This window comes from Arvicanthis niloticus, chromosome 18, assembly GCF_011762505.2.
Source record: "Arvicanthis niloticus isolate mArvNil1 chromosome 18, mArvNil1.pat.X, whole genome shotgun sequence".
Lineage (NCBI taxonomy): Eukaryota > Metazoa > Chordata > Mammalia > Rodentia > Muridae > Arvicanthis > Arvicanthis niloticus.
Window position 1 is genome coordinate 5,729,089 of NC_047675.1, and position 27,707 is coordinate 5,756,795.

General features: G+C 42.0%; 1 long non-coding RNA gene across 2 annotated transcripts; it reads left to right on the top strand.

Moving 5' to 3' along the window:
* On the top strand, positions 1–27,707 carry LOC143435031 (uncharacterized). 2 transcript variants are annotated; one of them, XR_013105003.1, is made up of 4 exons: positions 1–218; positions 25,403–25,563; positions 26,450–26,645; positions 27,193–27,707. It is a non-coding gene; the product is annotated as an uncharacterized LOC143435031 (long non-coding RNA). The 2 variants fall into 2 exon arrangements; XR_013105002.1 differs by having other exon boundaries at positions 26,453–26,645.

Consider the following 27,707-nt stretch of genomic DNA (forward strand, 5'->3'; position numbering starts at 1 on the left):
TTCTCTCTCTCTCTCTCTCTCTCTCTCTTTCTTCCTTCCTTCCTTTCTTTTTTCTAGCAGGGAGGAGAACAGGAAGGATTCAGAGAACCACAAAGATAAAGGAAGGAAAGAAGAAGGAAATGTATAGTCAACGAGAGCCTGGCAACTATTACTACAGTGTTCATCTTGAGCCATGTGAGGAGCAGGGTTGAACAGTCAGGCAGCACCTTTGGCCTGAGGTAAGTTGTTTAGAATTGTCCAGAAGTGCTTTGTTTTCAAAAGCAAATATGATTGACACTTAAACAACTTGGGAGTTAGACACAGAGTTCCCTCTGTTCAGTTATCTTTCTCATTGTTGTGACCAAATGCTTGACCAGAAGCAACTTCATGAAGGAAGGGTGGGCACTGGCTCCGGTGTGGGAAGGGCACAGTGTGGCAGGGAATTGTCAACCTGACTAGATCACCATGGAGACCTACCTCTGGGAGTGTCTAGAGGCTGTTTCTAGAAAGCAAAGGAAGAAGGAAGCCCGGCCCTAAATGTGGTACCGTTCTAAGGACAGTAACGTGAATATGGTCAAGGCTTTAGTGGTCTCTGTTTCCAGAAAAGAGAGTGAAGAGGCAACGAGAGAAGCAAATAACACGAGGAAGCAAACAGCTTGAAGGTGTGACTTTAACCAGGACCACCGACAAGCCAGCCAGGACAGGGGAGAGAAGCCAGGATCACCGGCAAGCCAGCCAGGACAGGGGAGAGAAGCCAGGATCACCGGCAAGCCAGCCAGGACAGGGGAGAGAAGCCAGGATCACCGGCAAGCCAGCCAGGACAGGGGAGAGAAACCAGGACCACCGGCAAGCCAGCCAGGACAGGGGAGTCCTTTCTCCACCCCACCCCATATCAGAGAGACTCAAGGAAGGACAAGAGGACAGGATCAGGACATTAGCATTGTCTTGGATTAGGTCCAGGTTTAGAAAACCAACCCTGAAGGTCATCCTTTGTGTTTATTTTGTTTATTTTGAAATCAGTATTCAATAGTATTAAGAATTTACTGGTTTGGGGCTGGGGAGATGGTATAGTCAGCAATGTGTTGAAAGGGCAAGAATCTGAGTTATAGCCCCAGAGAACACATTTTTTTTTTTTTTTTTTTTTTTTTTTTTTTTAAAAGAAGAACTAAGGAAAGGAAAGGAAAGGAAAGGAAAGGAAAGGAAAAAAAAAAAAAAAAAAGACTCCAGATGGGTTGACAGGCGTTTGTCCCAAGGCTAGGAAGTTAGAGATAGGAAATCTCTGGGACTTTGCCAGCTAACCAGCCTACTGGTGGTTACAGCTAACCAGCCTACTGGTGGTTACAGCTAACCAGCCTACTGGTGGTTACAGGCCAGTGAGGGATTCCATCTCAACAAACAAACAAAGAAGCAGAAGGTGCCTGAGAAATTGTCCTCGGACCTCTACTCATATGACATGTGTACATACAGCCCCCCCCCAAATGTATTAAATGTTCAAATTTAGTCTTAGTATGTAGGAGAACAGTTTTCTATTTTATGGATTGTTTTCACTACCAAAGCATAAACAAAGTAATGTGAGTTGTAAAAAGCGAGAGGGGACAAAGAACTATCAAGGTAGACACACATAAGACAAGTCCCAGGTCAAAGGGTGTCACCGAAGGACAGCAGAGCTATTCAGCAGTCACTGTGCATTATTGTTCAAGGAAAGGAAGGAAGGACCCTAAGGTGATGCAGAGACCATTAATCAAGTCAGAGCCGCCACTGTCACCACAGGCCCAAGGAAGTCTGTGAGCATATCAGTGTCAATGACTGGGATTGCCTCTGAGTTTGAGCAGCCTCTGTGATTCCTTCTGCTGCCTCAGGGACCCAATCACCTCCAGAGGTGTGGAGGTCACACTGCCATGAAAGAAGGCCTGGAAGACAAAGAATGAAACCATAGTTAGACTCTCAGCCTCAAGATCAGCTGGGATTCTCCTAACTACCTTTTATACTTAGAATCTGTCCTCTCTTACCCTTTGGGTGGGAGCTCTGTTTGTGCCTCTGCAGGGTTGTGTTTTGGAAGCACGTAGCTAGTCTGGCTTTCCAGGGACCCAGCTGCACAGGAATTTGCCTCAGGACCAGTTGTTCTTTTGGTCTCATTTAACTCTGACTTAGAGGATATTTAAATGACTTTAGACCTTCAACTTTTTTTTTTTTTTATTAGATCTTTCATTTACACTTCAGATACCATCCCGTTTCCCCATTCCCCCCCCCCCCTTAGAAAACCCCTATCCCAGACCTTCAACTTTTTATTAAAAGAGCTAAGACTTTGGGGCCTGTTAGGAACAGGGAAATTTTAATGTGAAAAGGACATGGATTTTTAGGGGCAAAAAGGTAGGAAGTTGTGGCTTGAGTTTTTATGTCGCCTATCATTCATGGGTTCATCTCTTACCACCTGATCTGATGTACTTGCAGACAAGCCTTTTGCAGACATTTAGAGCTCAGTGTAGTCTTGAGGGCCAGGTTCTCATGGAGAATTAGCCCTGTTCTAAGAGACAGCAAGGGATCTAGGTGTGTCTCTATCATCAATGACACATGGAGAAGGTGACCATCTGCATGCCAGGGAGACAGCCCTCATTAGCATCTGACCATGTATCACACAAACCCTGATTGCACAGCTTCCAGAATTGTGGGAAGATATATTCCTATTTATACCTTAGAAGTCTAGACTAAGCTATTTTCTTATTATAAATAACACCACATACCACATATATATACATATATATATATTATTCAGTCTCTCTGTTTGTTTCCTTGTGTGAGACCACAGGCACCTGAGTACCAGGATAGATATAAATGTGGCCAATTTGTAGATGACAGCATCATATTAAAACATCAAAAAGTTGTACACCCTTGGTTGTAGGTAGGTTTATTGAACTTTTCTTTAAAGTCTTTGTGGCTGTATTTGTTATGGTCCTTTCCCTGCTGCAGTTGATTTCCATTTGTTTTGAGGCCCTGTCCTTGTTTACATACTTGTTTAGCGTAATGAGTCTTTATGAATTACTATTAACAACTATTACTATTGAGTACCTTGTGCGTATCGTCTCCTGCAGCCATCACAACATCTCTGTATAGCAAGTTATGTTATGGTCTCATGTTGCTTTGGGTAAAACCAAAGCTTAGAGAAGCCGGGCAGTTTGTCTAAGGTTATGTCATTTGAGTGTACCCCCTCCAAGATTCATGTTGAAATTTAATCTCCATGCTGATAGCACTAAGTGATGAGGTCTTTGTTGGAGGTGGATTGATAATTAAGTTATCAATGTGTTCATGAATAGATAGATGCTCTTCTGAACGAGGCTAGAGAAACTAGCCACCATGCTCTTAGCCTTTCTGTCTATCTGCTCATCTGGAGCATGCAGGGACAAGGCATTGCCTTGGCTACAGAGAGCAGACCTCAGACACCCACTTGACCTTCCACTTCCTGGCTTCTGTAACTGTGGGAAGTAATTTGCTTCTTACAAGCTCCTAGGCTTAGGTGTCCTTTTGTTATTGCAACATAAATGGACCAAGTTGCTAACTGATGGGTGGGATTGTATCATTGACACCAACTCCCTTATTTTATTTGGTTATTTTAGTTGTTGTTGTGTGTGTGTGTGAGGGGTGCACATGCCTTTGTGTGCATGCATAGAGGCCACAGGTTGACATTGACATCTTCCTCTACTGTTCTCTACCTCAGTTTTTCAAAATGAAGTGTGTGTGTGTGTGTGTGTGTGTGTGTGTGTGTGTGTGTGTGTGTCTGTGTACCTGTTTGCATTAGTATGTGCACACATATGAGGATACCTGAGTAGTCCAGAAGATGGTATCAAACCCCCTAAACCCCGAGTTCCAGGTAGTTTTGAGCTACTCTGGTTAGATTTTAAAAAGGCTCTTTATGGCTGAACCATCTCTCCAGGGCCCTCACCTCACTTTTTGAGACAGCTTTCCTCACTGAGCATGGAGCTTACCAACTGGGCTACACTGGCTGTCTGGTGAGATTCCAGGCTCATGCCTTCTGCACCCAGCAGTGAGCTTCATGTCAGGTACTGTTATCTGCGTGTTTTTTGTCACACTTCCAGGAAACTATCTACTAATTCCATTGGTTTATTTTGTTGGACAAGAGGGTAGGGGCTTTGTTTACTTTCATTTTATAGGAATACATATCAATTCAAAGTACTTTGAATATTTAAAATCTAATGGCAGCAATTCTTTAAACAATTTAAAATTCTGCAGTCTCTGCTTCTATGTATACAAACAGAACATATAATCTGTGGCTGGTTGAGAACCATAACCATATGAGATCAATTGTACCTTTTCAATTCATAGATGAAATAAGATGTTTTGGTCTAGAGATAGAGAAAATGGAATCCAACCCAAACTTTGCCCAAATTAAAAAAAAAAATACGTTGGCACTTAAAACAAAGTAAAGTACAGGGCAAGAGCTTTGTGGGGGAAAAAACTTGTTTGACATCTGTCTTGCTTTTATAGGCAATGTCTATGTTGTTTAAATTGATTAGAGCATAGCCAGAGCGAGATTAGCCAGGAGTCTGAGCCTCATGAAGCTTTCATTTGACCTCCTTGGGCTATAGTTTGGTCACTAAAGCATTTGCTGTCCAAGTCTGAGGACCCAAGCTTGGAGTTCTTAGCATGCATGCAAAACAGCTGGATGTGGTGCCCAGAGAAGTAACCCCCAGGCTGGGGAGATGGAGACAGAGGCATCTCTGACACCCATTGGCCAGCCAACTTAGCCTGATGGGTGAGTTCAGGGACTAGTGAATGACTCACTCAAAAATCAAAGTGGATAACTTCTGAGGAATGACATATGACATTGACTTCTGTCCTCTGCATACACACACAGATACACACACACACACACACACACACACACACACGTACAGATATACACACAGAGATAAACACACACACACAGATAGACACACACAAACAGACACACACAACATTTAAAATAGATGTGTTCTCAACACTGTTCTAGAGTAGAGGTTGCAAACCCCTTTGTGTAAGAGATTAGATATTAAAGTCTTTGACTTTGAGAGCCAATGGTGTTTGTGTCAGCTACTCAGCATTGTTCCTGAAGCTTAAGAATGGTAATAGACAATACAAGAAAATATGCAAGTAGAGCCATTTTAATACTTTATTTATAAAAATAAAAAATCCAAGTTCCTCTCTGGGTTTGACCTATATGTTTCTGTTTGGTGACACCTACAGTAGTTATTTCTCTCATTGCTGCAGTCAAATATTGGCAAGAAGTGACTTAAGGGTGGAAGGTTTTATTTTGGCTCATGATTTGAGGGTCCAGTCCATCATGGTGGGGACAGCATAGTGACAGGAGCTGCTTGTGGCTGTGGCAGCATGCTTGTAAGGTGGATCAGAAAGCAGAGATGGGGCAGAAACTGGAGCTGGCTGTCCACCTCAAGGGCTGCTCCCAGTGACCACTTCTCTAGCAAGTCTTCATATTCTAAAACTTCTATTTCCAAACAATATTTTCCAAACAACACTATCAGTTGGGGGTTGTGGCAGAAATTTTTCTGCCACATTGCATTTGCAATGGAGCTCGGTGATTGGGCAGTAGAAGAGTTGGTGGAGCTAGGAGAAGGAAAGAGGAAGGGGAGGAGAGACGAAAGAGAAGAGGAAGGAGACAGAAGAAAATGGAGGTAGATGTATGGGTCTCTAGCAGTCTTGAGTAATTATTCATGTCAAAAGGTTAGATACTGGGTAACAATTCTAATTGTGTGTTTTGTATTTGCTGATATATAAATCCATTGAATAATCTTTAAACATTAAGAGTTTTCTTTCTACCAGGTACCGTGAAGTTGGCGGGCATTGTCTGCTCTGAGCCAAGAACTGTGAGGGTGGTGGAGTTGACCCAAAGGCCATGCTTGCAGCTGTAGAGTCTACAGAACTGGCCGGTGAAGGCAGTGGCCACACCAGCTTCTGGCTAGCTGGTGCTGTGTCAGAGCAGGGACATAGAACACCAACATGGAGTGGCTCTGGAACTAGCTGAGCCACGCACTGTTTTTTAAAATTTTCCCACTTCAGGGGGTCCCAGTTTTCAAACACATGGAGAACACTCCCAACTGAAACTATGCCAATATCCAGCAGAGAACAGCTCATGCTAGTAGGCTGGCTTGCAAACCTCCACTAACCCTCACTAAGTGGTAACCCTCACTAAGGAAAACCATTTTCCATGTTCTTTGTACGTTTCCTGGGGTAGTTGTGGTAGAAGATGTCACCTCACTAAAAATCACAGTTGTATACTGAAGAACCCTAGGGGCTTTCACCAGCCTTATACCCACCTACCTTGGGTCCAGGCTAGGCCAAGTTTCATTCTCTACCCACAGGAACATTCTTCAGTAAAAAATTCTCAGAATGTACTGACTGATAGTCACCTGACCTTCTGGAAAGTACCAAGTAGAGTTCAAATGCATGTCATGCTTGCCAGCCAATAGATTTAAAGGTCAATATGCTTTCCTTTAGATCTGTGAAGCTCATTATGCAATTCATATTTTATCCTTATATTTTGCATAGTTAAGAAATTATATATTTTTGAACTCGTGTTTTCAGAGTTCTTTCCCACAGCCTTAAGGGCTGTTCTGAAGGTCTCAGCATTCACCATTTTGCTGAGACATTAGTCACACCCTTGCCTTCTGGACTCACGCTGTCTCTGATTATCATAGAGTCATTAACATTAGACATTAACATTAGGGAGAACAATCCCCAAAGGAAGAACATGAAAATATGTACATTATTATACAAACAAGCCTCATGCCCACAGCATCAGTCAGCACTCATGAAGGCCCATGCCCTGCTGGCTCTGTTCCAGGCATGGGAACCATGTTACACTGTCCCTCACATGGCCAAGCAGGACTCTGGCATGAAACATTGTCATGGTATGGCTGTATAACTGCTTAGTTAGTCTTTCCAGATATTGAAGTTCTTCACAGTTTTTACTTTTACAACAGGGCCATAAAGTACAATGGTGTCCCTTTTTTGAAGGGTATTTGTGATGTTGGAGATTAATGCAGGCTAAGTATATGCTCTACCTGTAGACTACATAGCCACCCCCAACTCTGCACATTCTTTACTGGGAGAATGTGAAGGTCTTGTCTCTAGAGTTGATAGCTATATGTGTATATTGCTATCAATGAGGAAGATTATTTTTTTTGTCTCCCTTAAAACTATTGTATTCACTTCTATAGCACAAAAGTGCCTTGGACTGTATTTATACTGAGTGGCTGAGTAAAAAGGATACAGATTATGAACACATAAGGGTCACTGCAAAGGGAAGTCATGTTTGGATGTCTCAGAGGAGTATAAGAGAATAATTCAATCCTGAAACAGTTTGCAAACATTCAAACTGAGAGAGCAGATACCCATTTAGATCTGGGTCTAGGTAAAGGCCTCAGGCTTGAAATAGGAGAGCAGGGTATTTAATAACTGAAGCCATGAGTTGAATTTATTTCATCTGGAGACAGAATGTGAAAAAGAAAAGGGCAAAGAGACCAGAATGAGCCTTGTACCAAATTTTCAGTTACTGCAGCAACAGCTAGAAGCTTATCCCTAAACAGAAACACCAGAGGGGTCAGGGCAGGGCAGTGTCTGAGGCATGGAGTAAGGAGAGAATATGGGTGGTCCTGAGAGGTTGGGGAAGGGAAGAGTGAGTGGCCTTGGAGATGGCCAGTGGGGAATATTGTTCTAAGCACGCCAGGCTTAGCCTTTAGGTACACTCCTTTGCTTTACACATCTCAAAATAACTGAGTAATTAGAAACAGTGCCAAGAGACACATAGCCTCATTGCTTTGTTTGAGTATAAATCCTTTCACTAGGTTTATATTTATCATCTGGAAGAGGAAAGTCAACACCTCTACAATTAGCATCTGCATTAGTCTTTTAAAGAATTATTGGTAACTTTTAGGAAAAGGATTTATTGGGAAACATTCTCCTTATAGTTTTTTTCTGGAATAGAGAACAAAAAGACAATAAAGTAAGATTTGAAGCAAAGCCCTTCTCTTTTTTCTTTCTTTCTTTTTTTTTTTTAAATTTGTTTATATATCTGAGTACTCTGTAGCTGTCCTCAGACACACTAGAAGAGGGCATCAGATCCCATTACAGAAGGCTGTGAGCAACCATGTGGTTCCTGGAATTGAACTCAGGACCTCTGGAAGAGCAGTCAGTGCTCTTAACTGCTGAGCCATCTCTCCAGCCCTCTTCCTTTATTTTTTAATTAAAATGTTTTTTATTCAATATACGAATAAAGTTCACAATCTTTCCTTTCCACCAAGCCCCCAAATCTTTCCCCCTTGCCTCCCCCTTTCTTCTTCTCCCACTCTCTCTCAAAATAAACACCACCACCCAAAAACTGAAACTCAAAACCAACAAATGAAAAATCAAAAGGACAAAGCAAACACAAACAAACAAACAAACAAAAACAACAACCCTCACTTTGGAATCTATTTTGTGTTGGCCAACTGCTCTTAGGAGTAGTTGTCTTGGAGTGTGGTTGGTTACCACTGACATTCCACTGGAGAAAACTGATATTTCCTTTTTCTAGCAGCTATCAATTGCAAATAGCTTCTTGGTTAGGGGGTGGGACTTTGTGTGCACTTGCCCTTCTCAGTGCTGGGATTTTATCTGGTTTGGTTTGAAACTGTTCAGTTCTTGTGTGTGCAAAAGCCCTTTTCTAATGTCTAATTTACCTTTTTAGAATCTCAAGATTTATTCCGTTATGTTGCATGAATTCTTTTTTATTGACACATACTCTTCATCACAAGCTTCTGTGTGATCTGTGCAAGCAGCACGCATGTCTTGCTCAGATCTGTCTCTTTGTAACACACAGAAGTCAGCCTTCTACCTTCGGGCCATCAGCTCCAAGTTCTGTGTTAAAAATATAATAGTTTTAATTTTAATTTTTATTTTCTTAAATTTTAACCAATGGTTGTGCTACACACCTTCAATCCTAGCACAGAGGAAGCAGAGGCAAATGTATCTCTGTGAGTTTGAGGCCAGCCTGGTCTACAAAGTGAGTTCCATGACAGCCTGGGCTACAAAGAAAAACCCTGTCTTAAAAAACAAACAAACAAAACAACAACAACAAAAAAACAACCAACAAAAATTTGAACTCTGTGTGTTTGTGTGGATATGTATAAACATGAGCATAAAGGGTCAATGGCGACAGAAGAGAGCATTGCATCCCCTCCAACTGGAGTTACAGGCTGTTGTGAGTTGCCTGATTCAGGCTCTAGGAAGTGAACCTACAATATTGGATGTGTTCTTAACCCTTGAGCCATCTCTCTGGCCTTGAGCCTTCTAGTTTTTAATGCATATAATAATTCTAATTAAGAAGTGTTTAATATAGGGTGTGCTCTATAGCAAACCCTTCCTCATTTTTCATTATTGTTATCTAAAGCTTTAAGATGACAGCTCTGAAATAGATACATTTTATGATGTGAAGAATCTTGAATCAGTAGTTGGGCATGGTAGTGTGCTTATCTTCCCAGCATTAGGACGCTGAGCAAGAGGATCAAGAATTCAAGGTCATTGTCTTAGTACTTTTCAATTGCTTTGATAGAATACCATGTCCACGAAAACTTATAGAAGAGTTTCAGATAGTGAGTCAATGACCATCAGACCAAGGAGAAGGTAGGCATGGAGCTGGAACAGTAGCTCACATTTGGATATACAAGGGGGAGAGAGAGAGAGAGAGAGAGAGAGAGAGAGAGAGAGAGAGAGAGAGAGAGAGAGCTAATTGGAATTGGTGTGGACTTTTGCAACATCAAAGCCCATCCCCAGTGACACACCTCCTTCTCCTTCAAAAAAGGAGAAGTCCTAGTCCTTCTCAAGCAGTTCCAACAACTTGGGACCAGGTAATCAAGTGTGGGTCTAATAGGGCCACTTTCACTCAAACTGCTATAATCACTGGGTTCATAGTGAGTTTGATATGTAGTCTGGGGCAGGCAAGATTCTGTTTCAGAAAACAAAACAAATTTAGAGTCAGGACTTCCAGTTTCAGAATCCTCTTCCCCTCTTCCCATTGGATCATTCACAACACGTTGGCAGCTTTTACGAGCATTAGCTGTTCTTCCGACACATTCTTACCCCATTGCCCTCAAACCACAGGTGTCCTTGTCAAACGGTGTTAGCTTCAACAGCATCTCAAGGTCCTCTGCTTACAGTGCTCTGGTTTGATTGCACTTGGAAAGAGGCACCTAGGAATTTGTTAGGAATGCTGTAATGTAACCCGCAGGCTGTGTGGGTTACCAGGCAGAAGTGTCTCTCCCTTCTGTGGGTTGGAATTCCAAACCATCAGCTGCTTTGCTTTCTCCTGAGGCCTCCTCTGTGGGTTGGAGATGGATCTTGGTCCTGATCTTGGTCCTGGTATCCTCACATGGTCTTCCCTCTGTGGGTACAAAGTGTCTGTCCTGCTGGTGTCTGTGTCTTGATGCTCTCATCTTAAGAACAGCTGTCAGATTGGCCAGTCCCACCATTTATGATCTCATTTAATTAAAGGATCACTCACAGTCCTCTCTGTGAGTATAGCTATGCTCTGAAGGACTGGCATTTAGGAATTCAACAGAGAAATGTGTAGGAACACAACTCAATCCCAAGCAGTGTCTATACTCACACTTGGTCCTGAGTGGTATTTTGGAGACATACTTAGAGCACGGGTCAAACTCTAGTCCCCGTAGCTCTGCTACAGTTTGCTGCCTCTTTTACTGACCTCTGAGTTTTAATGACCTCAAAATGTTCAGGGCTAGGTGTGGTGATGCATAACCTTAGTCCCAGTACAGAGGCAGTGTCAGGGAGAACTCCAAGTTCTAGGCCAGCCTGGTCTATAGAGTGAGTTTCAGATATCCAGAGATATACACAAAAACCCTTTCCTGAAAACAAAATAAAATAAAGCAAAGTAAAAAACAGAATACCAAAACAACAACAAAAAATATTCACAGTTTACTTTATGTTATTTCACAAGTATATATATTTCTTTTCATAAACATATAATTCAGTGGGAATATTTTTATAGTAAATGTAAAGACATCCCAACAATAAGTACTTGATTTCCTGTATCTCTAAAATACAAGAGCATTCCCACTTTATTTGGTTGTGTTCACTGCCTGTGTCCTCTCAAATACAAGTATTCAGTTTGGGTGTTTCCCAGGCGGTGATGTCACCCAGCTCTGAGCTTCCTTCTGCATCACGGCTCTAGGTTCATGATTCACCTGCATGTCACCATTCCTAAAGCGGTTTGTGCTTAGAGAGTATTGAGACACACTGATGTATGTGAGTCTGGAGGAAGTAGTTATGTGTTTGTGCTCGTTGCTTTAGTCACAGAACCCCCGTGTCCCCTCAGGGAAGCTTACTAAGGCTATACTGTGGTTTCCGTCTCTCTGAGATTGAAAATCAATCCTGTCTTGAGGATGCTAACTTTTAGACATGGCTTTACTTTTTACCCTTATCTACTTCGCTTCCTGGAGATGTTTGGATGTCTTAATGACTTTCCAGAACATTCACTGTCCTTATTCTTAATATCTTATCGGAGGTAAGTTAAGAAGAGTTTGTATCAAAGACTGTTTCAATTTCTCATTCCTGTCTTTAGTTAGGTCTTCAGTTACAGAACCACGGCGTTGCCCACTTAGTCCACTCAAACGTCTTCAAAACCATAGCGTAAAGTGGGCAGAAACCACCGTACAGCTTTAGTGAACTTAGTAAACATGGGTCTGTGTTGCGCCTGCGTTGTTCTCTGAGCTGCAATGGGCAAACGTACTTGAGCACTTTTGCACACATGCTGTCCTTTTACCTGCTGCTCTAGTGGGCTGTTCCTAAACACGCCCAGGCATTGCACTGGATCTGGCCCCTGGGTGTTCATTATCGGCTAGATTTTTAAACTGCTTGTTTAGTTATAACACCCTTTCCTCATTGGGGTTTTTAATAAGAAAACCAAACCAAGACAAGAGACCAAATAAAGAAAACAAAAAGAACGGTAGGAATAGTCCCTGGACCCAAGAAAATGAGGAGCTAAATGGCTGGGCAATCAGGCTACAGGTGGCAAGTGAAATGTTCTCAGAGTTGATTAGTTTGTTGCACTAGTTGATTTTTCTGGAGAGTAGTCTTTAGTTCATTTACCGCAGTACAGCCTCTTAAGCTTTATCAATGTGTTTACAGCTAACATTTCCAAAAGTTCTGTTAATAACCCCCCCCCTCTCTCTCTCTCAGAGCAGTGCAATAGGAGCTTAGTCACAGACCTGACTAATGTTTCAGAATGGTTTTTCATAGCAGTATTCATTGGGAAAAAGACTAACTAACACTTGGGGAGATGGATCAGTGGATAAAGTGCTAGCTGGTCAAGCCAGGCATGCTGGGAAGCCTCCCTAACTCCAGTAGTGGGAAGCAGAGATGGGGGATCCTTGGGTCTATCTGAATACTAGCTTAGCCGAACTGGTGAGCTCCAGGTTCATCGAGAGATCCTGTCTGTACACACACACACACACACACACACACACACACACACACACACACACGCTTAAAGATTTTCAAGTTCACTCTTTCCTACTACATCTTCAATTCACTCAGTCACAAATGCAGTTTGTAACTGACACTAGTCAGATGAAACTTCACTTTCTCCAACACTGGTCTTCCAGATGCTTTGTCAACAGGTATCAGTTGCCAGAGCTCCTCTCACCTCATTGATAACCTGTACATAGCATTTCTTGGCTGTAGGATCAGAATTTTTCAATGGCGTACCTATCACAGTAGCAGTAGTAGGAGCAGCAGCAGCAGCAGCAGCAGCAGCAGCAGCAGCAGCAGCAGCAGTGTATCAAATTGCATCCTAATTAAAGTGTATGTGCTTTGGCTGATGACAAATAGAGCTAAAGGCTATAAAGTTAATTACATATTAATCATTGCAGGGCTGAAGTGTAAATATCCTATATTTTGTAGAACCAATTTAGTGTAATTGAGCTTCTACTGTGTCTTAGGCAGTGGGGCAACACACACCAACTATAGATTTACCCCCAGGGAGCTAACATTCTAGTACAGGGACAAGACTACTGGTAACTGACCAAAATATATTTATAACATCATTTTAGTTATAGATCCTCACTGAAGGTAAAGATTTTGATAAAAGGAAGTTAGTTTAAGATGACCGTGCGTGTGTGTCACAGTCTGTTGTTCAGGAAGTACTTTAAGGTCATTAGCAAGTCCTTGAGCTCATGGCCAGCAGAGGAGTTTGACTTAGTATTGGTCATTGACTGGAATCATTCTTTCCCCTCCCCTCCCCTCCCCTCCCCTCCCCTCCCCTCCCCTCCCCTCCCCTCCCCCTCCCCTCCCCTCCCCTCCCCTCCCCTCCCCTCCCCTCCCCTCCCCTCCCCTCCCCTCCCCTCCCCTCTTTTCCCCTCCCCTCCTCTCTCCTCTTTTCCCCTCCCCTCCCCTCCCTTTCCCTGGGCTGCCTGTCTTTGGAACTGTAAGTTCCCTTAAGTTGCCTTTGTTGGGGATTTTGTCTCAGCAATGAGAAAGTGACTAACACTTCCCTTTGGCACTTTAATCTCTCAACAATCTCCAAACAGATTGCCCTCGCCTTTCCCTCTCTCCCAAGGGTCTTGTGCTAATCAGACGGGAATCAAGACAAATGAAAAATCTTCTTATTCCTTACCAGCCACACCACCTGGCCAGGGATTAGACATTAAAAATCAACAGAACTCCTGATTCCTTAGAGATGGTGGCTTGAACACAACTTTTTACTGTTAAAGATATTTCTATATGAGAAAAGACAGATGCAAATAGTGTTTTTTGCTTAATGAAATAGAAAAATTCATTAGATCTGATGGAAAGGAGAGATTTGTTTTTACTAGTGTTTCTAAGTTATGCCTCAGCAAAGAGGCCATGTTGGAGATGTTTTCACAGAAAGGTTCGAGTGAGGTAGCCCTGCTTAGCGTGCGTCTGGTCCAAGCACGCCGTGTTCATTTTGTGTGGGTGTGTCTTTTCTCTAGAGTGGATTTACGACTCACCTTTAGGTTAGCTCTGTACAACTAGTGTCACGTGAACAGGCTTTTCTTTTAATTAGAGCGCCTAACTGGGCAGTAGTCTGTGTACATCAGTCTTCAGTTTGAGAATTCTGCCAGGCCAGGAATTGTAAAAGAAACAATGTAACAATGTTGAAGTCAGACCATTCAAATTTAGGACTCATTTAGACCCAGCTAATCCGCCAGGGAAAATAACCTTGGGGGATATTTATTGCAGGGAAAAAAATCAAACATTCTAACGGACAAGGACAAGGCATGCGCAATCCAATCCAACCCTCCTGTGACCGGAAGTCATGAAAATGGAACCTTCAAAGGACAAAGTATCTGGTGGGTGGCAGGGAATGGCTTTCCAAAGACATACGACAGAATAATGGATGCTGCATGGGAGGTCAAAGGCTCTGTCCTGTCTTGTGGGTAAAACTGCAGGCGTGAAAAACTAGTTTTTAGACATAACTGCAATGATTAACTTATCAAATTCTTTAGCATGATAGATAGGCATTTCAGATGCACCATGTGGAGATGAAGAATGTGAATTAATTTAATACAATGTTGAGCATTAAAAGTCTTCTTTTAAAAAGTGATACTTTCAGTGCATTTGGAGAATACTTTTTAAAAAGAATATAGAGAAGAAAGGTTTACTTTATTACTTAGAAAGCATTCACTTTTTTTTTTTTTTTTTGACTTGAATTTCTTTCTCAGCTGCAGCCCTGGTTTTGGCTTCCTTTACAACATTTTCTTTAAAAACAGTCTGATCTCCTTGTGTCTAGTTTCTTATCACATTGTCTCTTGGATCCATTTGCTTTGAATTGATTCAGGCCAACTTGGCTCTGTATGATGATTAGATTCTTTCTGGTACATTTAGAGGTAGTGATGTTGGCCATTACCTCACCAAGACACTACTAAGTTATAGTGAGAAGTCATCACAAAGAAAACTCTAGAACATATTCAGGACATTGGAAAAATGTGAGCTCCTTAGCCCATACCAATTTTTTGAAAAATAAATTACCATCTTCTCATGAAGTGAGGTGGGAGGAAATACTTAAAGTGTTATCCATTATATTCATTAGTGTAACTACTATTAGCTTCACCTCTGGAAACACACTCAACCGTACACAGTGATTCTAAGAAAGCCCCACCCACCCACCCACCCCTCACCACCTGTGGTAGAACAGAGAACCAGCCCAGAAGTCATGAGAGCGGGAGAGGGGCCCCTGCCTCTCTCTCATAGGCTATAGCAGGCCTTATGCTTTGTCTGGGAAACACAGTGGATCTGGCCCTGATGGCAAAGCGTGGGTGAGCCATCCCTGTGAGTGTGAGAGCTGGAGAGCTGGCCCAGCCCCTCGCTTGCTTCCGCATTTGGGAGAGTGGGCCTTGCCACTTGACCTCGAAGCACAGTGGACCTGGCTCTGGAGGTGTGGGTGCAGCTGAGCTGGCCCCAAAGGCATGAGAGTAGAAGAGCTGACCCTTCCTCTTGTCAATGGCAGCATTCGGTGACCTAACTGGAACAGTGCTGGAGAGTTCACTCTGGTGGTGCTGATAAGGGAGAGCTGGTGGGTTGACCATCTCAGCTGCCACCCAGGTCCAGATCCAGAGCTCTGAGTTGGCCCACCCTCAAATCTATATCATCTGTGAACCATTGGGGCATGTGAAAAGGTCAGTCCAGTTGATTCAAGGCTGCAGGATCTCCACGACACAGGGTAACAACAGGATAACCAAGAGAAGTCCTGATGAGGATTTCGTATTGATGGTGTCACAGAAGCCAGAGATCTCCAACCAAATTTGCAAGTAAAGGTAAAGATGACATTGTTACCAGAATGAAGGTGTGTGGACAGAAGGGTATACCTTAGGACACACTGTGACACACACTATAGCTTCCATGATGAGATGTTTTCTATGCTTTTTGTTTGTTTGTTTTTGTTTTTGGTGTGTTTATGTGCTTTTTATTTTGAGGGGAATGAGGGTTGCAAGGGCCAAGGAGACGGGAAGATGAGTGGGACTGGGGTACATGATGTAAAACTAACAAGAATCAACAAAAAGTTAAAAAAATTGTTCATTCAAATATCATTTTTAGCTGCATCATCTGAATTTGATATGGAGGGTTTTGCTAGCATTGTTGTTGAGATTCAGGGCTAAGTCTTTTATAATTTCCAAAATGGATTTTATCTCCTTGATGAGTTATTTAGAAATACAGTTTTAGTTTTTAATGTTATGGTTTTTTTTTTTTTGCAGACATCTTAAGACCTATTTCTAACTTTGCTGCATGGCTATCCATAGGTATCAGTCCTAGTGTTAGGTCAAAGTTCCTTCCTGGCATAAAGACATGGTAAGTTTTCCAGGTGACCCTGAAAGAGGTCAAGATGTATAGATGCCTCCTTTCTCTTTAGGTCTTCTGCCCCTGCTCAGAGATTCTAGTCTAGTGAGTTTTTTCTTTTAAAAAGTTTATTAGCTTATTAAAATATTGTTATTAGTATGCATGTGTATGTGTGTATATGTGTGTATATATGTGTGTGTATGTGTGTATGTATGTATATTGTGTATATGTGTGTATGTGTGTGTGAATGTGTGTATATGTGTATGTATGCATATGTATGTATGTGTATGCATGTGTATGTGTGTATGTGTGTATATATGTGTGTGTACATGTGTGTGAATGTGTGTATATGTGTGTATGCATATGTATGTGTATGTATGTGTGTATGTGTGTATGTGTGTTTGTATGTATGTGTATATGTGAGTGTGTGAATGTTTGTGTACAAGTAAGAGTTTATGTTTGTCATGTGCATGCATGTGTCATTGGAGGCCAGAGGGCATCCAAAGGGATTCAAAACTAAAGTTATAGGCAGTTGGGAGGCATCTGGGTTCAGCTTTCTAAACCCAGATCTTTGGCAAGCACAGTGAGTGCTTTTAACTACTGAGCCACCTCTCCAGTCCAAGGCTATTGATTTAAACTTGAGCTAGCATGGTCCCTTTCTCAAAGACTTCTTAGCCCTCACATGGCTGGCTGTATTACCAGAGTTTTGCACTCCATATGTCAAGTGTCAGGATTTTTTCTAAGTTTGGTGGTGATGTTGAAACTGCTAGTCTGGGGGTCATAGTTGCAAGGGTGCTGTGTAAACTCTCATGCCTCTCCTCAGGACTATTTTTGTGCAATAGTTTATATATATATTTATTTTTTGGTAGTGCATTTCAAACTTTGTGTCTCTAACATCACTATTCATTTTTTATATAAGAAAAGCACTCTATTCTGCAATGTTGATCAAGCTTCTGATTGCTGTATTTTCTTTCTCCAGGCTTTGAACTCTCTAGTTCTACTGATTTTCTCACCAGTATTTAAGGATTTTTCAACCCTCACTCCACAAAGACTCATGGGCATGTTCAGTCATACATGTTCATGGCATTCCACTAGATATTCAGTAGTATGCTAGTCTCTGTGTGAACTTTGTGGCTTATTTTAACACAGACTTAGAGACTTGCAGTAAAAAAAAAATTCCTTTCCGTCTGTGCCGTTGTGTCGATTATTGGAGGATGTGTCTGCTTGAGATGTCAGCTTGTCTTTATGTGGATGGATACCCGAGCACACCAGAGCAGTATCAAAGCATAGGCTCAGGTTGCATATACATCTGGAATTAGAGCATAATCAACAGAGACATGGACGTTGAGGCTGTGAGAATGAAGCCTGGTTTGTAGGGCAGAGTTGGAAGAAGAAAAGAGACTAGGGGTTCAGCTGCAGGAGACGTAAACTCAGACTATTGGAGGCAGGAAATTGAGGAAGATCCATGTATGTTGTAGAAATGACTTCAGAAAATCATCCTCTCAGGTGATCATTGTCCTTACAAACTCATTTCTGTCACATCTGCCAAGGACAGGGTCATTTTTGGTATGTGCTCAGGTTCAGTTCAGAGCCAGCGTTGATTTCCTTTTTGTATTTTTTTTTCTGATTGTTCAGATTCAGAATATGATACTTCTTTTGATCTAATCTTACTATATCTCTTCTTTTTCAATACTCTTTGTTCATATCTGTTATTTATTTTATTTATCTTTTTATTTATTTTATTTATCTTTTATTTTATCATGAAGGTCTGCTTACTAGTTCTCTTTACTCTTTAAATGTATCTTACTGTTAGGCTGATCTTTCTAAAATGCGACTTGAGTATATAAATGTGTGTGTGTGTGTGTGTGTGTGTGTGTGTGTGTGTGTGTATTGGTTGCCAGTACAACACACCAGCCAGCCTTTCCAATCTTATTTCTACTCAGTGAACTGTGACACTCTTACCAGTTTTCTATTGCCTATGCCTTTCCCTACCAATCTCCTCATAGCTGGGGAGACCTTTTTTTGTCCTGCAGGACAATAATAAAATGTTACTTCTTGAGGATCTCCAAGGGGTCTATAACTCATCTGAGTTTCTATGTTCTCATCTGTAAACAGGGACACTATCACCCATCCTTAAAGGTTGTTATGAAAGTTGACTAATTGCTAGGCAGTAGTGGCACATGCTTTTTATCCCAGCACTCAAGATACAGAGGCAGAGAGGCAGAGAGGCAGAGAGAGGGAGAGAGAGGCAGAGAGGGAGAGGCAGAGAGAGAGAGAGAGGCAGAGAGGGAGAGGCAGAGAGAGAGAGAGAGAGAGAGAGAGAGAGAGAGAGAGAGAGAGAGAGGCAGAAGCAGGCGAATCTCGTGAGTTCAAGGCCAGCATGTTACACAGAGTGAGTTTCATGATAGCCAGGGCTACACAGAGAAACCCTGCCTCAAAAAACAAACAAACATAAAACAAAAACAAACCCCCCAAAACAAACAAACAGAAAAGTTGAGTGATTTATGGCAAGCCTATGGTACACAATAAACATTTATAGATGTTAACATGATGCTGCTGACAACAATGATGAAGATGACAGTGATGATGATGATGAAGACGAGGGACAGCATAGGTCGTTCCTCATCCTCATCTATATCTCCCTAGTTTGGTGTTTATTGACAGCTTTACTCATGGAGTAATTTATTCATGACATGAAGCTGAATGGTGGCTTTTTGCTAACTGGGAATTATTTGAAACTAAACATTCTATTCTTGTGGTGGTTTGAATGAAAATGTCCCCCATCGGCCCATAGGGAGTGGTACTATTAGGAAGTATGCCTTTGTAGGTGTAGGTGTGTCATGAGGGGGTGGGCTTTGATGCTTCAGAAGAGTTGCCTTGGTCATGGTGTCTCTTCACAGCAATAAATCCCTAAATAAGACAATTCATCTTTAACTATTAAACTCTTCATAAGGATAGGGGAACATAACCAATACTTAAAGGTTTAAGTGACCTTAACACATCTTGTTAGTGTTTGTTGATTGAAGTGTGGTTGACAGTGGTTTCCAAGTTGAGAAATCTGGTTAAGTAGTTCTAAGGTGCAGTTGACCTGACAGGTGCATGTATGTTGATGAGAATGAAGCAGCATCAGCATAGGCCTTAGCCATCTGAACACTTGTCCTTATACCAACAGATAAAGTGTGGTCTGCATCCCTCACCAAGGAGACAGAGACCGTTACAGAGAACCACAGCCAAGCAAGATGCAGAGTACACAACTCCGCACCTAAAACCCAGGGATCATTGAAGAAGAGGAAGGAAAAAGATGGTCAGAGCCATAGGAACAGGGATTTGGCTGGGAGATTGTCTCTTAGGTATGTCATAAACCACACTCATAGAGTCTCACCAGCACCAGCCACTAAATGTGGGCTAAACAGAGACAACAACAGTAGGCAAGCTGATGTGGGAGGGGCCGAGAACCACAGGCCACTAAGGAATGCATTGAGCAGGGAAGAGCACAGCAGTTGGGGGTCTAGCACCAATGGTCAGCCCTGAAAGCAGACATGCAGGAAAGCTTATAGTAAGCTTATATAAAATACTGTGTGTGTGTGTGTGTGTGTGTGTGTGTGTGTGTAAAACAACAATTAAGTAAAAAAAGAAGCCATGGATTTGAAAAAGAACCAGGAGAGGTTGGGAGGGTTTGGAGGGAAGAAAGGGAAGGGGAAATGATATAATTATAATCTCAAAAAATAAATAATTAAAAGAAAAAACAAGCATTAATCAAGATCCCATGTCAAGTGTCCGCTTTAGTGATTTGGACTTTCCCAGGGTGAGTGAAAGAATCTAAATTTACCCTGCGCTCTGCAAACAAACATGGTTGACTAGAGGAGCGGGCGGAAGCAGGTCACCTTATCCCTCGAGGAATAAAAGCAACACCGTTTTCCCTTTGCATATATTCTTTCTGCCCACAATGTAAAATCAAGCAGTCGATAGGGCAGCAGAAAGGACCTCTGTGATTGCGGCTGTTAGAGTTTGTTTAGGACTCGGTAGAAGTTATCAAAAGCTGTTACTGCCAAGTATTAATGATTCTGCCTTTAATTAACATGTCTGGGCCAAATTGTCTTTAGAGACAGTTGTTAAAGTAACAAAGAGGTAATAATTATTTACTCCAAAAAAACCCTACATGCCCAGTCTTGGCAGGCTCGTAATGAACAAAATGTTCAATGGCTCCTTTAACTTTAAACTTAAATGGAATATAAAAATATAAAATACTATTCATTAAATTTAGGAGAAGGCCTTCAGATGACTAAGTTCAAAGAAGGTTAAAAAAAAAAGAGAGAGAGAGAGAGAGGTGATAATGAACACAGGGCCCCTGTAAATGCTGCTTAAGGCCGTAAATTACCAAACTTTGTCAGCATTAATTTTAAAATAGTGCTGTAGCCCGCCTGCCTGCCTGCCTTCCTTCCTTCCTTCCTTCCTTTCTTCCTTCCTCTCTTTCCTTCCTTCCTTCTTTTCTCTCTTTCTCTCTTACAGAGAAAAGTCTACTTACTGAAAACCTGCAGTGTGTTCCTGAATCTGTTTGTTCTTTCTTATCTGCAAAATTGATGTTGAATTCAGTAATCTCCAGGGCTCTAAGATTCCCTGTTGACATAACAAGACCCTTCTTTTTTGCCTTTTCTCTTTCCCTCTTTCTTCCCCTTTCCCTTTTCTCTCCTCCCCCTTTCTTGGCATTTTTGTTTCTTGCTCCATTCCAGAAATCTCTAAGTGTATCATTACCATCTTTGGGAATGGCACTGTGTTAAGCGCTTTGAACTTTTTCTCTCCCCATTCTTCTGGTGATACCTCTTTCCCATGAGCCAGGGGACTGAGGCCACAAGCCTTGTTTCTTGTTCATTGTCATGGGACCAGGAAACAGTGAGAATGGATTCCCATTCAACGGAGTGAACAGCTGCCCTGCTCAGTCCTTCCTGTCCTGTCCCAGTGGCCATAGGCCCTTTGCATTTACCTGTGATAGGAATGGTCTTAGGACTTTAAGTCCTTACATGGATACAGTTACAAATGCTGTCACCTAATGCAAACATGAGGTATAAACATAACACATTTTATGTTTATATTAATATATAATATGTGTATAATATATTATGTGACCTTTTCTTTCTTCTTCTTTCTCCTCCTCCTTGGTTTTTGTTTTTGTTTTTGTTTTTGTTTTTTTTGACAATGTCTCTGTATGTAGCCCTGGTTATCCTGGAACTCACTCTGTAGACCAGTCTGGCCTTGAACTCACAAAGATCTGCCTGCCTCTGCCTCCCAAGTACTGGGATCAAAGATTATGTCATTACTCCTGGTTTGTGTGACTTTTCTCAAACTGCAAACACTCCTCCTCAGACTCCAGAATTCCTAAAGTCTTTGTTGTTTTTCTTCTTGACTTCAGCAATTAACAAAGTCTTTTCAACAGTTTCGAATCATTCTCTTCTGAAATTAAACTTTGCCATTTGTCCCCTGGGCCTCTGTGCTCTCTGTCTTCGTCCTCTCTTTCTGATTCTTCATTAGCATTTGGTGGCCCTGTCTCCCTGCTGTCTGAGCTCAGTTGTTTGCTTTTGGTTGGAGACTTTACCTCTGACTTCTTGTTTTCTGCTGCCCTGGCCAGAGAACAGGCCCTGACCTTTTACAGGCCCTGACCTTTTGCAGACACACTTGACTATTATTGCACAGAATGAGAGTAGCCATCCCCCTGCTTCTGACATGAAAATGGAAACAAACAACACTCCTAAAGGCTTTAGACTATAATAAAACATCAAAGCTTTCTTAAAACCTATTGGCATGGTTATTCTTTTGGCACCAAAAGAATAACCAGTTATTTACTAAGATACTGGCAGTTCCTTGTAGCCTTTGGTACGTCTGAAGACAAAAGCCAGTTCTATTGGACGCTACACCGGACTGGCATTTCTTTTGGGTTACAGTGGTGATGTTTGTTTATGTGTAACTTAAAGCCAGACTGTACCTTGTTGCTTACATTCTTAGACACCTTTCTAAAACTATACAATTGTAATATTGCCAGCACCTACATTTCCAAATGCAAACAATTTTTTTTCAAGACAAAATACAGTAGTCTTTAAGAAACACAAATACAAGCCACACCCTCCATGATGCCTCCTGTTGTTCATCACCGTTTAGTCTGAGGGTGAATACCTTTAGGAAAAGAAAATTTATTACCAGAAACAAAGGTTTTTCTCCCTTGAAGTGTGTACAGCTTCCCCTCAAGCCTTTGTCTAACTAACTCACAATGCTTACCCTTCACTCACTAGGCTGCCAGAGAGCTTGGGGCTCAGACAGAGTGAGCATCCCTTAACCTCTGTGCTGGAGATACTTGCTTCTTTCTTTTCTGGTCTTCTTTTCTATATGACAGTTTTGTCTTATAATCAATTTTAAAAGGAAGTTACACCAGATTCCTTTCTCTTCTGAGTTTAACAGGCAAGAGTGAGAAGGGTTTATTTCTCTGGATGAAACAAAATTTATATTTTTAGAGTGAGAAAATTGCTTCTGGGAGCTACTTCTCTGGCAGTCATTTAGAACTTGAGCAAATTTTATATGGAAGCATGTTTGTATCTAGCCCTGTACACTGGCTCTGCAGCTAAGGTCTTAGTTTATACCTTTACTGGAAAGGAGGCAATGGGTTTCTTTTGGTTCTTTAAGTAGCCTTGGGACTTCTGGGACACACCTTTCCAGAATCTTTACTTTTTCTTGCTTCTCTTCCTAATGGGCATCAGCATGGGTGGGTGAGAACAAGGAGCCACTTTCATAATTCTCTGCATTTGTCTTTTGGCTTAGTCAAGACAATTCTCAAAGTAATCTCGTTTATTTCCTTAGTGCAATTGTACCACTGAGCCCCCGAGTCCTGCATTTATAGCTTCCTTAAGCTCTCTAAGTCTATTTTAGTGCTTTTTAAAAAACGGACATATTCTATATACATGTATATGTGTATACATGTAATATGTATATGAAGCATGAAAAACCCATAGCTACCATCACAGTCAAATGGGGAGAAGGTGGTATCAAGTCCATGTCAATGGAAAATTATCCTCTGACCCCCTCCCTTCCTAAAAAGGGTGTGGCCACACGATTCCAAGAACAACCATGGGTTATCGGTTGAGTGGAGCCTCCTGGCAGCAGATAGTTCCCCCTTAGAAGGTCCCCAACAGCCCACCAGGGCCAATCAAGCAGTTTAAAGATTAAACTATACCACCAATAGAATCATGCCCAGTTGCTGTCGCTAAAAATTGCCCTGCTCAAACTATATATAAGTTGCTGCCAAAGTGTGCTCGGGGCCATTTCTTCTCCTGTGTGAGTGATTGGCCCCAATGCATTGGAACAATAAAATCCTCTTGCAATTGCATCGATTCAGAAATCTGCGAGCTTCCTTCAGGAGGTTGTGGTAGTGCAGCTTTCGGGCTTTACAGTGGAAGCGTTCCCTTTAAGATCTAGTACTTACGATAACCCATTGTAAAGTAACTGTACTTTTCTATTGCTGTGATAAAACACCACAGCCACTGCAATTTATAGAAGGAAGAGTTTACTTGGGGCTTATCATGCCAGAGGGGTAGACTCTGTCATGGCAGGGAGACATAACAGCAAGTGGCAGCCACAGTGGCTGGAGCAGAAGCTGAGAGCTCAGATCTTGGACCACAAGCAAAAGCAGAGAGTTACCGTTAGAGAGAATGTGAGTCTTTCAACTCTCAAGGCTTGCCCAGGGTGACATACGTCACCACAAGGCCACACTTATAAAATCTCTCCAACTATAGCCACCAGTTGAGGACCAAATGTTTAAACACACGAGCCAATTGGAGATGTTCTCATTCAAACCACACTCACTCTCTGATGCAAGCCTGCTCTTCGTGTTTTTGTTCTGTATAAGACCAGGAGTATTCAAAATGTCTGTTAGACAAGGAAAATACTTCACAGGCTGCAGATGATTCTGTGCATAGGAAACCCCAACTCTATAAAAAGCCATCAGAACTCATAAGTCAATGCATCAAAGTTGTAGAATATTAAGGTCAAAACACAGAATTAATAATATTTCTAAAAATAAATAATCTAATTGTGAAAAATTAAGAACCGAAACCCATTTGTGATACCATGAAAGTCTTTAGAATAGGGCTGAAAAGGCGGCTCATTTAACCTCTGGGTACTCTATATGTACAAAATGCACAGAACAGTCAAGCTCCACCATGTAACAGTGTGTTAAAAACAGACCGTGCTAGGTCTGTGGGAAAGCTCTTCTGGTCATACCTATAGGAGGTCAACCCAGGTGAGCCTTCCTGTAAGAACAGGGCAAGGCAGGTCTTTCTCGAGTGTGAGTATATCCTGGTTCTTATTAGCGTGTCCCTGGACAGGACCACGTGTCGATACTTTTTTCCCATCTTTGGGTTTGGGAGACCTGAGATACTGTGTTACAGTGAACAGAGAGACTGGTTTGAGAAGAGCTGTGTACCTTGTGCCTGAGGAACTGTTTCTGTTGGAGGTTCTTCCATTGCTCTTTATCCATCTCTTTTAAAGAATTTATCTTGGCAGATGGTGTGTTAGGTGTTGGGTGGGGATGAGACAGGAAACTGAGCCCACAGATAATGAGAAAGGCACAAGAAGTCCCACCCTGAAATGTAACCAGATGAATTCTGGTGAGGAATTCATCTTTGTTCTTTGTTCTGAAAACAAAGGATGAGAGGTGAAGTCCAGTAATTAGCTTCCAGGGTTATCAGAAGTGTAAGGCTTGACTGGCGAGTGCAACTCACAGGGGCCTTTCAATGAACTTGTATATACAGTAGCTAAGGGGAGGCTTGAATTTGAGAAGTGGAGTAAAAGACAGTAGTTAAAGGTAGCAGGAATCATTTGTAAGATGGGAAAGTGGGAGCTGAGTTATGAAGGAGCTACTTAGTTATTTGTTCATTTGTTTGTTTATTCATTTATTATTTGTTTATTCATTTATTATTTTGCACTATATGAATGAATTTATTAGTTTCATTTCCTAGACTCATTTAGACCATGAACACAAAGTCACTTTAATTAGATACAATCCTTTGTTTTGGTTTTGAAACAGGATCTGACTGCGTGGCTCTGGATACCCATCCCCCTCCCCAGGGCTGGAATGGCAGAGCTTTGATACCATGCCCAGTTACCAGTTGTTGAGCTTCTTGTGATACCTCATCAGGGTGGACACTGGAAGCTTTGGAAGCCTGTTCCAAGAAAGAAAATGAACCCGTATGCTTATCAACTTTAATTCTAACAATCTTTCCTCTCTAGTCAGGAGTGCAGAGTAACTGGGGATTATGGAGTTTGTGTTGTGTGGAATGAACAGACACAGGGAGTGTCCTTTATAAATATTGGCAGTGGGACACAATCAGGCCAAATGCTTCTAAAAGAGGTCCCCAAGGACCACACCATGGTGAATGCAGAAAGCTGCAGTGCCTTGTGAACCATAAGGGTTATGGTTGGACTTCCAAACAAATAGCAAAGAAAGAAGATTAAAGCCAAAATCTGTGGGGAGGAAGGATCACTAAACCAATGGTTCCTGTTCAGGAGGACGTCAGTGGAAACTTTACAGTTGGGAGTAAAGGCAGAAGGAGATCTGAGGAGAAAGTATAAATGCATCTCCCAGAAAATTCCAACTGTACGGTAAGATATAACTTACTATACAGTTAATATGCCATGCATGAAAGCCCAGATTGTATTTATCTTATTATGACTTAAGGTTTCTATCCTTTACACAGATTTTTAAGCACATAAGCTCTCTCTCTACTATGTGAAGTGGTAAATATGATAATCCACTCAACTGGGAAAATTATTTCAGGATATGTGTCAGAACATTACATTCTACACTTTAAACACACACAAGTTGTCAATCATATCTCAGTAAAATAAGAAAAAAACATACTTATAAAACCATGAAGATCATGGAAAGAATTATTTCTCTAGGTCAGTAAATTTATTCTTTTTTTTTTTTTTCTTATATACCAACTCCAGGGGAAATTCAAGTTGGGTTTAGGAGCCTAGAAAGGCTATTTTAATGTTCTTCTTCTCTTTATTCTTATACAGGAAGTGATTAAAGTAGTTAATGAACATTTTCTTACTTCTCAAATTTCTCAAGCAGTCATACTATAAAGAAGATAGGCAGTCAGGACTCCCAGTGGAAGGAGGGGAATATCAATGCACCCACAAAACCTTCAACCCAAAATTTGTCCTGGTTACAAGATGTGCAGAAATAGAGATGGAGCAGAGACTGAGGCCAACCAATGACTGCCCCAACTTGAGACCCATCCCATGTGACAGAACCAACCCCTGAGGTGAGTGTGGTTAATGTTGCTTGTATTATAATGTTAATTTTGGTCCCCCAAATTGCTTACAGGAATATCTGCTTGTAAGACACTGAGGGACCCTGCCCCCAGTTGGTTCTGATTGGTAAATAAAGGTGCCAGCAGCCAATGGCTGGGCAGAGCATGCAGAGGCAGGACTTCTAAGATACCAGGGCTTAGGACCGAGAGGAAGGAGGAAGGAGATCCATGCCGGAGAAGAGTGGGGACAGGGAGGCATAGCCAGCATGTTAAGGAGTGGGGAGAGTGAGGCCCAGTTGGGCAGCTCTCTTGGTCCAGGGCAGCCAAAGTAGAATATAAATTTTAGTAAATAATAACTTGGCATTATCCGTGGAAGATGGATTAGCCACGTGAAGTTTAGGAAGTGACCCAGCTGTTGCGCTGTTTAAGGCATATCAAAAGATAAAGGCTCTGTGTGTCTTTTATCAAGGCAGGTAGCAAACCTGCTGCTGGGACTTACATATAGAAAATATTGTTACAAACCCCTGACACTATTAATGATGCTCTGCTGTGCTTGCAGACAGGAGCCTAGCATAACTGTCTCCTGAGAGGCTTCATCCAGCAGCAGATGGAAACAGATGCAGAGACCCACAGCCAAACATCAGGTGGAGCCTGGAGAGTCTGAGGAAGAGTGGGAGGATAGAACTGAGCAAGCCAGAGGGGTCGAGGATACCACAAGGAGACCTACGGAGTCAACTTACCTGGGGCTCACAGAGCCTGAACCACCAACCAAAGAGCATGTGGACTTAGGCTGCCCCCCATTTGTAACAGATGTGCAGATTGGTCTTCACATGGGTCCCCTAACAATCGGAGCAGAAGGCTGTGTCTGACTCTACTGCCTGCCATTGGATCCCCTTCCCCTAACTGGACTGCCTGGTTAGGCCTCAGTGGGAGAGGATCCACTTGGTCCTATTGCAACTAGATGTCCCAGGGTTGGGTGGTACTATCAGAGGGCTTCTTCTACTCTGAGGAGAAGGAGCGGGGACTATGGGGGGTAGAGATTTATAAGGGCAGCTTGGGAGGGGGCCTGCAATT